Below are 13,306 nucleotides of genomic sequence, written 5' to 3'. Positions count from 1 at the left end.
TGAACCATGGACATGAAGTAAAGAGGGGGGAGTATGGGTGGGAGAGGGCGTGCAGCACAGAGGGGAGTGAAGGGGGGAAAATGGGACAACTGTAATAGCATAATCAATACAATAAAAAAATAAAAGAAATACAAATAAAGAGGAACTTTTTATTTTAATCAGTTTGCAAAAGATTGGAAAGATTTGTAGAATATTGTTTTTAGAGTGTGGCCATATTTCTAATTCTATGACCTACTAGGTAGTAAGGTAGTTTGGTTTAACTTTTCAAGAATGCATTTGGCAATATGTTTTGAAATACAAAATGTTAACATCCTTAGACTAAGAAGTTGTACTTCTACAAATCTTTTCTAAGGAAAAATAGTAGCTTTTGTACTAGGTGGTTTATCACAGCATTATTTACAATAATTAAAATTTGAGAGTAATATTCATCAACAGGAGGTCTCTTTTAATAAATGTATGATTAGTTAAATGAAATATACAAATATTTAAACTGTAATACCAATCAATATTATTGGCACAGGACCATGAAATATTTTAAAATGAAAAGATCACTGTAGTAATTACATTTTAAAGTAAAATTTACTCTTGTACTGCAAATTGTTAACTTCAAATGTATCTGTCATATACTCTTTCAGCAATTTTAAAAGCACATTATTGTACTTTGTCTCATTTTATCCTCACATAAATAACTCTATGAGGTAAATATGACTGGTATTATTAACTTCATTATACATATTAAAAAGTTAAAATGCAAAAATACTAAGAGTCTTTGGCAAAGGCCATATAATAAGCCATGGAACTCAAACACTTTTTCACTTCTTATCCAATAATCTCTCCACTATTCAGTTAACAGGCCTTCTCAAAAGAAGAAACAAGACTATTTCACAGCACTCACATTCCAAGCTGAGAGCCCTGTGGAGGATCTCTGTAGAGACTCTCCCCCATTTCTCCACCCCCAACATCACCTGTCCAGTTTCATAAACTATGAACTGCATTATGTTTATTCCCACGATATCCAAGCTGAGGTGTATTCCAGCTCCCCAAATGTTAAATTTCTTTTGAGAATATACTACAGATGGGCGATAGAGGGATAAGGGTGTCCAGTACAGATAATGCAATATCCCAACACAAAACACCCACCTAACTTCCAGCCAAAGAGAAGAGCCAGTTAGAGAGTAATTGTCATCCACAGGTGGGTAGAACCAATTGAATAATCTGAGTATCCAGTTTCTGGTATCTAGGACTCTTATCACATAACACTATGATACATAACATGAGCTCTCATTAAACTTTTGACCCATTCCCAATTCGGGGAGGACCCTAACTCTCATTACATGCTTCAATTATATTTTGTATCCAATTTCATTATCTCCTGGTATGTTTTCTCTAGATTAAATAAGGAAAAGGGCATTAAAACATGATAGAAGCAAACATTCAAGATCAATTAATTTAGCTCTTAATAATTTTTCAGTAAAAGTTCTCCTTTTCAGTTTATATCTCTGTTCATTTTAATCATATACTCCAGCTATTTTCCACTTAGCAATTACCAATTCCTTTGTGTTGTATTTTTGCCTTTTCTCAGTTTACTTCCTGAAGATTCCATACTTCAAGGGCCTTTTATCTAATCCTTTGTATATACAACTTCACAAATTTTATATTATTTCACAAACGAATTTATTGCCTCAAACAATGCATAGTAAAAGCATCTGATGAAAAATGACAGCATAAAAGTTAACTTCTGAACTATGCACATTTATCATATGCTTTATTATATTTTCAGATAATTTGAAAGAAGGTTCAAAGACAAAGGCAAAAACTGTCACTATAGAAGCAAGGAAAACTACACCAAAACAGGATGATCATTTGAAAATTTGGGCAGTCCCATCACAAAATAGTCAAACTGGTCCTAAATACCTGCACAAGGGAAAACTAAGTGACACTGAGAAAACCTATGAAAAGAGACAAAAACAGAAAACTGAAGTGAAAGTTAAAGAACTTCCTGAGAAAACTCAGATTAAGAAAGAGAAGAGAGAAAAAAAAGACAAAAGGAAAGATATTGAGAATGACATGGACATAGAAAAGAAAACAGATAAAGTCCAATCAAAGAAAGGAAATGGTGAAAATAATGAAGGTGAAAAAAGGGAACAAAGAGTAAACATGAAAAAAAGGGGAGATGATGAGACAGAGGACAAAGACCAAAAGGGAGATAAAGACAAGAAGGAAGACAAGAACATAAAAGAGAAAATATACAAGGAGAAGGGAAAGGACAAAAATGAAGATAATATCAAGAAGGGAGATGAGGACAGGACAAGGGACGAGGACAAGAAAGGAGATGACAATGCAGGGGACAAGGACAAGAAAGGAGATGACAATGCAGGGGATAAGGACAAGAAAGGAGATGACAATGCAGGGGACAAGGACAAGAAAGGAGATGACAATGTAGGGGACAAGGCCTTGAAGGGATATGAGGACAGAGCAGGGGACAAGGGCAAGAAGGAAGATGACAATGCAGAGGACAAGGACAAGAAAGGAGATGACAATGTAGGGGACAAGGCCTTGAAGGGATATGAGGACACAGCAGGGGACAAGGACAAGAAGGAAGATGACAATGCAGAGGACAAGGACAAGAAAGGAGATGACAATGCAGGGGACAAGGCCTTGAAGGGATATGAGGACAGAGCAGGGGACAAGGACAAGAAGGAAGATGACAATGCAGAGGACAAGGACAAGAAAGGAGATGACAATGTAGGGGACAAGGCCTTGAAGGGATATGAGGACAGGGCAGAGGACAAGGACAAGAAGGGAGATGAGGACAGGACAGAGGACAAGGACAAGAAAGGAAATGAGGACAAAAAGGAGAGCAAGGACACAGAAGGAGATTCTATGGGGAAAAAATGATCAAGTAAAGGAGAAGAAGAAGAAGAAGAAGAAGAATATAGACCAAAGCGGAGATGCTGGGGGCGGGGGAGGACAATAAAAAGGGTCACATTAAAGAAAAATGGGACCAGATTTTATAAACTGACAAAATGGAATTGACTAATTTTATTGCAACAAATCAACTTCAAAACCATCTCCTAGTCTTTGTGATATAGTTCAAATGATAGACTCCTTGCCTTCTCTTTAGTCACAAAGAGACTGTTTCTTTGCTTGCAATCTGACAAAAATCCCTTCAGAAATTTCATCTTTTTACATCTATTAGTCTCAAATTTCAACTTCCAAATGTGAGTGTTTTAAATGTATGTTCATAATGTGTCTTGTGAGGAAATACAATTTTTCTGAAATAAAGTTCCTATTACAGAAATTTGGAGTTCTTTTTCTCAAAAAAAGTATAGCATCTCCCTGTTTACAAGTATTTTTAGTCCCTACTAAGTGCAACATCCAAACAGTAATGCAAAAATATCATCATCAAGAAAATAAATATAGCCCTGGCTGGTGTGGCTCAGTGGATTGAGTGCTAGCCTGCAAAATGAAAGGTCACCAGTTTGATTCCCAATCAGGGCACCTGCCTAGGTTTCAGGCCAGGTCCCCAGATGGGGGTATGCAAGAAGTAACCACGCGCCCTGGCTGGCATAGCTCAGTGGATTGAGCACAGGCTGCAAACCAAAGTGTCGCAGGTTCGATTCCCAGTCAGGGCACATGCCTGGCTTGCAGGCCATGACCCCCAGGAACTGCACATTGATGTTTCTCTCTCTCTCTCTATCTCTCTCCCCTCCCTCTCTAAAAATAAATAAAAATAAAATATTTAAAACAAAAAAAAGCAACCACACATCAATGTTTCTCTCCCTCCCTTTCTTTCTTCCTCCCTCCCCTTCTCTCTTTAAAAAAGTAAATAAATAAGAAGGTAAATATAAATGAGAACACTAAAACAATGTTAAAAATATGAACATCAAAAATGATTCAGAGCAGTAAATACAATGAGAAAAATTCAGAAGAGAAAAATCTCTTGGATAGGCATAATCCACAAAGGACTTTTACAAGCAGTAGAATTTGAGCTGTGCATCAGAAAAAGACAGGTAGGATTTGTACATTGTTTGAAGCCCCTATATTACTAATTCCTCTACTGAACTATAAATTCTTTGAAGGAAGTTCTGTATCTTACCATTATCTCCATCCTCACTGTCTACCACAATAGTTACTAAATTTAATTGACTGGGATAGAGAGTAAGGGAACAAAAAAGGCTAGAACATGGAAAATGTATTCTAACAGCAGAGAATTTGTGTGCAGCAAAGTTCCCTAAAGTGTAGTCTCCGGACCACCACTGATGTGTAAGGTGATTTCAAGTGGTACCCAAGCAAACATTTTATTTTATTTTGTATTGCTATTCTATTACAGTTGTCCCAATTTTCTCCCTTTGTCCTCATATACCAAGCCCACCCCTCACTCCCACAATCAATCTCCACACCATTGTCCATGTCCATGGATCACTCACACATGTTCTTTGACTAGTCCCTTCCCCTTCTTTCAACCATTAAACATTTTAATAATGACATTTAATATTTACTTTTATGTGAATTAGAAAAAAAATGTATATCCAGTTAATCAAGCCCCTTATTTGGGAGCCATTATAGGTAATGATAAGACTAAGTAAAAAGATGACTCACTTTAAAGAAAAATATTAAGTAAAAAATAGTACAGGGTGTATTTTGATATGGCAAAAATTATGACAAATGGTTGTAACTAAATGATTGAAATTTGGCAAACACTTAAGGTATTAGAAGAAAATAAGGTTGAAATTTTAAAAGGGGGGTTCTGGAGGAGCTTGGGCTTTTATTTCATTTATTGATAAGAAACAGAGCTATAAGTTGGGTTGTCCCTCAGAAAGAGTAATCTGCTGGTTTAGAAAAGTGAAAGGAAGCTGAGAGATCAATCAGAAAAACATTTCAGTGCATTAAAAAAGCAAGAGCCTAAACTAATTTGGAGACAATGAGAATAAAATGAAAAAAAAACAGATGTGAGAATCATTTTGAAAGAGATATGAATTTACTTTGACAACTAACTACATATGTGTGGCATGGTGAAACTCAGATATGACTCCAAGTTTTTGATACTTGGTAGCTGACAAATGAAATCACCTTTTATAGAAAAAAGAAATCCAGAGAAAGTTATGTTGTTTGTTCAGTTTTAAAAGAGATATATACATACATATATATGTATGTGCGTTATATACATATGTTTATATACGTGTGTGTGTGTGTGTGTGTGTGTGTGTATATATATATATATATATATATAAACTAGAGCTCAGAAGGGAAGGGAAATTTACTTAAGGGTACAGATTAAAGGGTCATTTCTACATAAGGGATATTCAAATAATGAGCATTAGATCAGATCTCCAGAAGAGGGACTGTAAGTCTAGACACTTGTGCTTTGTTGAAATTTAGTACAGAGGAAAAGAAAATATGACAAACAAAAACTGAGAAGTATGAAGCAAGTAAGAACAAAGGACAAAAACTCAGAGGAGGCCTAAAACAATTGCATTTATACCCACAGAGACATATTAGTTACAAATTGACAGTAAACTAGATGTCAGTGGCTGCCTAAGATAGTTGAATTTTAGTGTGTATTTTTAGGAGCACAATAGGTGGGAGGAAAGAGGAGGTAGACTCTCTCTAGTCTGCAATGTCCACAACACCTCTAAGACCTTAGCACCATGTTTAACCTAAAGGGCCTTCACAGGAGAATAACTGATATAAAGAAAAGAACTAAACTTTACAGGTTTAAATTCTGCCTCCGGAAAGATGGGGTAGACCTACTTTTTCCTACTCTGCCCACTAAGTATGACTAAGAAAATTGGGTGTTGTATATAAAACAAACATAAGAAGAATTTGGAAATGTAAAAAGAAGGAAGACCAGGGTCTTAAAACCCAAGGAACAATATGCTGGTGAGTTCCCTGGGTTTTCTTCTTGCTTTATAGATCCCAGACTTTGAGCCAAAAAACCTAGCAACTACCCCTGGCTGGCATAGCTCAGTGAATTGAGCGCGGGCTGGGAACCAAAGTGCCCCAGGTTCGATTCCCAGCCAGGGTACCTTCCTGGGTTGCAGGCCATGACCCCCAGCAACCGCACATTGATGTTTCTCTCTCTCTCTCTCCCTCCCTCCCTCCCTTCCCTCTCTAAAAATAAATAAATAAAATCTTTAAAAAAAAATTCCTCCTAAAAAAAAAAAAAAAAAGCTAGCAACTAATAGGCATAGACCAAGAGGAGCCCCAACAAAGGTGTAAAAGAATATCCTGGCAAGACATGAAACTTTTGGGGTCTAGTTCAGCCAAATACCACAGGAAAAAACTGTGGTACCACACCCATTCACACCAACAAAGGCCCAGTAAAGAACATAGACTTTTACCCTCATGAGGTTATAATGAAGTGCCCCAACAAGACCAATGGTGTGGTGACAGAGATGGGCCAAAAAATAAAGTTAGGACGTCCATCTTCACTGACTAGTAAAAGGCCTTTTACCCTTGGCATCAGTGACAACCTGAAGGGGAGTCTTCATTTCCACCCACACAACTGGTGATAATGAAATGCTCCTTTCCTGCTAGGATTATGTCAGAGGAGGCCTAGTGGAAATTGAGGCCATCTGCACTACAATATCAGCGGAAAACAGATGGAGAGCCACAACTCCTACCCCTGCCCAGTAGTAACAAGGAGCATTCCCTCATCACGAAGTGTTAGCAGAGGTCAAGTGGAGAAATAGGGCTTCTTCCTTACCTGACAGAAATGAAGCAGTGCTGCCCCCTCACTTCCCCTGCCACAGAAGTACCAAAAAAAAAGTCAGCTAACTCTGGCCAGTGTGGCTCAGTTGGTTGAAGCATCATCCCATACACCAAAGGGTCGCTGGTTTGATTCCCAGTCAGGACATATACCTAGGTTACAGTTTGCATCCCCAGTCAGGGTGCATGCAGAAGGCAGCTAATCAATGCTTCTCTTTCCTTCTCTCTCTCTCTCTCTCTCTCTCTCTCTCTCTCTCCCTATTCCCCTCTCTCCTAAAATCAATGAACATGTCCTCAAAAGAGAATTTTTTTAAAACCAGCTAAAGCAGAATATTTAAATAAGATCCATACTCTCATAACAACATAAAACTCTAGGTTTCAAATGAAAATCACTTGTCATACTAAGAACCAGAAGATTTCAAATTGAGAGAAATTATGCAATCAAACTATGCCACTAAGGTGACACTAAGGTGACAAAGACATTAGAATTATCTAGAAAAGATTTTAAAGCTGCCATGATAAAAATGCTTCAGTGAAAATTATGGAGGTGGTAAGATGATGGCAAAGGAATGGAAGTAACACTAACCTCCTCTCAGGACCAATCTGGAATTACAACTAAATTATGGAGAAATCACCCAAAACAAACAACTGAACAATGGTGAGTGAGAAGCCTTATGACCTCGAATACACAGAAGAATCAGCTTCAGCACAACCTGACAGGTAGGCAGTATGGTGGAGACACAAGAGGGCTGGCTGGGCGCCCACAGGCAGCAGCTGAAGCACTGGAGGCATACCTAAGCAGCTGCTTGGATCCCCCTGAGAAGTGTGGAGTCTAAACCCTAAGTTGGGATCCCCAGCTTAGAGCACCAGAGACAAAAAAGTACACAGATACCATCCAGTGACAGGAGGGTTGCTGTCTTGCAGAGATGGAAGCTGGAGACACAAAGGGCCATTTAAAGGGCCAATGCATGAATCTCCATCTATAGCCACTTACCCTGGGCTCCAGCAAAGGGAGGGGCAGCATGGACTAGAGAAGCTGGAGTAGAGACTGTGGACAGAGGCCGTAGGGAGAGAACTGAGAGAGTAGCCCCTGGGATCCCAGTGCTGAGTCATTCCAATACTACAGCAGCCATCCCAGTGGCAGCAGCCTGAGGGGAAACAATATCCCCAGCCCCAGGAGGGATTCTGTCCTGCCCTGTGGTACTTAAACCTGACTGCTCAGTGCAGAGTGACTAGATTAACAACTGAAGGAGTTAACCACATATAGTAGATCCCTGGAAATCTTGAACAGGCTGCCTAAGATCTGATAGGGTCACCATCTGACATCACCAGAGGCAGATCAGAAAGAAAAAGAAGTTGTAAATACTAGATGCTACTGAGACGAAATCCACCATGGATGTCTCCATAATTTGTGATATTTTCTTTCCTGCATAGCTTTTTAACATTCATTTCTTGTCCCTCAAGTTTGTGCATATTAAGTCACTAGATTTTATGCTATAGTTTATTTCAATTCATATATTTTGTCCCTCCCTTCATTTACCCCATTTCACCTTCTTCTTTCCTCTTATTATTTTCATTTTAAATTTTGTTTTCTCTCTTGCAAACTTATTTCCATTCCATACTCTTACTATTTCTTCCCCAACCAGCCTCTCAAAACCAATTTTCTTGTCAATGTTCATCTCACATTCTTTTTTCCTCTCTTAAAATACCAGTGTTCTCGCTCCACCTTTAGCAATCCTTGCTCGTTGGTTGTGGATAGCATAGTCATTGTTGCTTTTTTTTTCAATTATATCTCTAATTTTCACTAATTTTGTATTTCAAATCTCAAATTTTACTGTTCCCCTCTCCAACTCTTTCTTTCATCTCAAATTTTAATTTTGACCTGTCTTAGCCTGTTTCTTTTCTTCTTTTTCTCTTTCATCCTGCCCTTTTTTTCCTTTTTTTTTTCCTTTCTTTTTTCTTATTTTTGTCTCATATTTTAATTTTTCCCTGTCTGAGCCTGGTTTTTTGTTCCTTACTATTAATATGTACTCTCCCTCTATCATCACAAAATCACTTCCCTTTCCTCTAGACATCTCTTAAGCTTTTCTTTCTTTTTTCCCCTCATATTCCCATCCCACCTATATTGATTTTAGCTCATTGGCTGTTGATAGTGCTGTGGTGGACCTTTCTCTCCTATTTGGCTCCTATTTTTTATTATTTATTTACTTTTATTTCTTGTACTTTCTATCTCTCATTTTATTTTCTTTCAACTTCTGTTTAAACCTAATACTATACACTTCCATTCTCATACTCCATTCCACCTTCTTCCCTTTTTTATCTATGATGTAAATTTTAGTTTCTCTCTTTACATTGCTCCAATTCCCAACTCTTATTAGTGCTCCCCCCTCTACCCTCTCAAAATCATTTCTCTTTCAATAGGTCATCTCATACTTGCTATCCTTTCTTATAATAGTCTTCATCTGTTAACACCTTATTAATACTTGTCCATTTGCTATTGATTGTGGGATTGTGGGTGGAAGTTATTTTTGTGGGTGTGGGTTAGTTTCCTGGGCTTTGTGGTTTTGTTCTGGCAGCACCTGCACAACAGCACACAAGATGTGGTGTGAGAAGTGAGTCAATCAGCTGGAGGGAAGGACCCAGCAACAAGCAAAATCCAAATGCATCCAGAGAGTCAACATAAATGGCATAAAGGGCATCTCAGGAGCATCAGCTTCAGGAGATCGAGGAGACTGCACCACTGAATCACACATATCTCCTACCATAGAAGTTCATACCACAAAGAAGGGAGTCAAAATACATCAATTTAAGAAGCATAAGCAACCAAGAAGAGTCTTCCAAAAAGTGGGAAGACAAATAAACAACCTCCAAATGAAAGAAAAGGATCAATCCTCAGAAAGAGTTCTAAATTAAATAGAGGCAAGTAACCTGTCAGATATGAGTTCAAAACAATGATTATAAGGAAGCTCAGTGAGCTCAGTGAGAATTACCAAAATCTATAGGGAAGCTACAAGGAACTTACCGTAAAATACATCAGCATGGAAAAGGACATAGAAACTATGAACGAGAGTCAGAAGGAAATGAAGAATACTATTTCTGAATTGAAGAACACAGTAGAAGGAATCAAAGCAGGCTAGATGAAGCAAAAGATCAACTCAGTGAGCTGGAGGACAAGGTAGGAAAAAACTCCCAGAAAGAGCAAGAAAAGGAAAAAAGAGTCGAAAAGAAAAAAGAGGTATTAAGGTAACTGCAAGACAACATGAAATGTAATAATATCTGTATAACCTGATCTGCAAGGGATACCAGATGCAGAAGAGGAGCAAGAGATACTAAACATATTTGAAAAGTAATGATGGAAAACTTGCCTAATATGATGAGAGAAAAAGTCACACAAACCCAGGAAGCACAGACAGCCCCAACAAAGATGAACCCAAAGTACTCACTCCAAGACTCATCATAATTAAAATGGCAAAATTCAAAGATGAAGAAAGAATCCTAAAGTCAGCAAGGGAGAGACAGAAAGTAACACACAAGGGAGCCCTGATAGGTTAGCAGCTGACTTCTCAATAGAAACACCTCAAGCCAGAAGGGAATGACAAGAAATATTCCAAGTAATGAAAAGCCAAGTCCTGCAACCAAGACTACTCTATCCAGCAAGGCTCCCAATTAAAATGTAAGGTGAAATAAGGAGTTTCCCAGACAAAAGAAGACTAAAAGAATATACCTCCACCAAAACAACATTGCAAGATACACTAGAGGGACAGCTATAAAAAGATGAAGAAAAAGAGTGAAAGAGAGAGGAACAAAAGGTACAAAGGGGAAAAATGGCAATGAATAAGTACCTGTCAATAATAACCTTAAATGTAAATGGATTAAATGCTCCAGTCAAAACACATAGGGTAGCTGAATGGATAAGAAAACATGACCTGCCTGTATGCTGTCTACAAGAGACCCACCTCAGAAGAAAAGACCTACACAGACTAAAGTGAAGGGTTGGGAAAAAAAATATTCCAAGTAAATGGAAAAAAAGCCAAGCTAGCAATACTTATATATGAAAAAATAGACTTCAAAACAAAGGCCACAAAAAAAAGACAATAAAAAATTACTTCATAATACTCAAGGGAAGAATCCATCAAGAATACATAAATATTGGAAGAGCATATACACCCAAAATAGGACCAACAAAATATATAAGGAAAATCTTGGAGGACTTCAAGAAAGCTATAAATAGCAACACATTTATACTATGGGATCTTAACACCCCACTGTCAAAACTGGATAGATCCTTCAAACAAAATACCAGCAAGGATATCATGGATATGAATGAAGCACTAGATCAAATGGACTTAACTGATACCTGCTACATATAGACCCTTTCATCTCAAAGAAGCAAAATACACATTCTTTTCAAGTGCACATGGACATTTTCAAACATAGACCACATGATAGGACACAAAACAAGCCTCAACAAATTCAAGAAAATTGAAATCATATCAAGCATCTTCTCAGACGACAAGGGCCTAAAACTGGAAACCAACCCCAAGGAAAAAGCATTCAAACTCATGGAGGTTGAATAGCATGCTATTAAACAATGAATGAGTCAAGAATGAGATTAAGGAAGAAATCAAAAAGTTTCTGGAAACAAATGAAAATGAACTCACAACAGTCCAAAACTTATGGAACACAGCAAAGGCAGTTCTGACAGAGAAGTTCACAGTGATACAGGCCTACCTAAAAAAATAGAAACATTTCAAATAAACAACCTAACTCTACATCTATAAGAACTGGAGGAACAACAACAAAGACAGCTCAGGGCAAGTAGAAGGAAGGAAATAACCAAAAGCAGAGCAGAATTAAATAACATAGAGACTAAAAGCACAATTCTAAGGATCAATGAATCCAGGAGCTGGTTCTTTGAAAAGATAAACAAAATTGGCAAGCCTTTAAGCAGGTGCATCAAGAAAAAAAGATATGACCTAAATAAACAGAATCAAAAATGAATGAGGAGAGATTTCAACTGATACCACAGAAATACAAAGGATTGTAAGAAATTACTACAAAGAGCTGTATGCCAAGAAATTTGAAAACCTAGGTGAAATGGAAAAATTTCTAGAAAAATATAATCTTCCAAAACTGAATGAAAGAAGCAGAAAGCCTGAACAGACCAATAATGGCTGACAAAAGTGAAGCAGTAATCAAAAAATTACCAACACACAAAAGCCCTGGACCAGACGGTTTCACAGGAGAATTTCACGAAACATTTAAGGAGGAGCAAGACCCCTATCCTTCACAGACTATTCCAAAAAATCCAAGATGGAAGACTCCCAAACTCTTTTCATGAAGCCAGCATCATCACAAAACCAGATAAAGATACAACAAAAAAAGAAAGCTACAGACCAATATTGCTGATGAACATAGATACTAAAATCCTCAACAAAATATTGGCAAACTGCATAGCAATACATTAAAAAGATCATACACCATGATCAAGTGGGATTTGTCCCAGGGATGCAAGGATGGTACCATACTTGCAAATCAATAAATGAAGTATATCACATAAACCAAAAGAAGGGCAAAAACCACATGATCATATTAATAGATGCAGAAAAAAGCATTTAATGGGGTACAGCACTGACTTATGATAAAAAAAAAACACTCAGAAAAGTGGGAATAGAGGGAGCATTCCTCAACATAATAAAGGCCATATATGAGAGACCTACAGCCAACATCATACTCAATGAGAAAAAACTGAAAGCTTTCCCACTAAGGTCAGGAACAAGACAAGGATGTTCACTTTCACCACTTCTATTCAACATAGTATTAGAAGTTCTAGCCACAGCAATCAGACCAGAAGAAGAACTAAAAGGCATACAAATTGGAAATGAGGAAGCATAACTGTCATTGTTTGCAAATGACATGATAGCGTACAGAGAAAACCCTACTGACTCCACCAGAAAACTACTTGACTTACTAAGTGAACTTGGCAAATCAGCAGTATACAAAGTCAATTTTCATAAATTGAAGGCATTTTTGTACACCAACAATGAAATGTCAGAAACAGAAATCAGGAAAAAAATATCATTTCCTATAGCAAAAGAAAAATAAAGTACCTAGATATAAACCTAACCAAGGAGATAAAAGACCTGTACTCAGAAAGCTACACAACACTGAAGAAAGAAATTAAGGAAGACACAAAGAAATGGGAGCACATAACATGTTCATGGATTGGAAGAATTAACATTATCAAATGTCCATACTACCCAAAGCAATGTATAGATTCAATGCAATCCCTATTAAAGTACCAATGACATATTTCACAGATATGAAACAAACATTTCAAAAATTTATATGGAACCATAAACTACCTAGAGTAGCTGCTGCAATTTTGAGAAAGAAGAACAAAGTAGGTGGCATCACCATACTGACATCAAACTATATTACAAGGCCACAGTGGTCAAAACAGTCTGCTACTGGCATAAGAACAGACACATAGATCAATGGAACAGAATAGAGAGCCTATAAATAAACCAAAGTCTCTATGATCAATTAATATTTGACAAAGTGGGCAGAAGCATAAAGTGGAATAACAATAGCC

This window comes from Phyllostomus discolor, chromosome 4, assembly GCF_004126475.2.
Source record: "Phyllostomus discolor isolate MPI-MPIP mPhyDis1 chromosome 4, mPhyDis1.pri.v3, whole genome shotgun sequence".
Lineage (NCBI taxonomy): Eukaryota > Metazoa > Chordata > Mammalia > Chiroptera > Phyllostomidae > Phyllostomus > Phyllostomus discolor.
Note: the sequence above shows the minus strand (reverse complement) of the source record.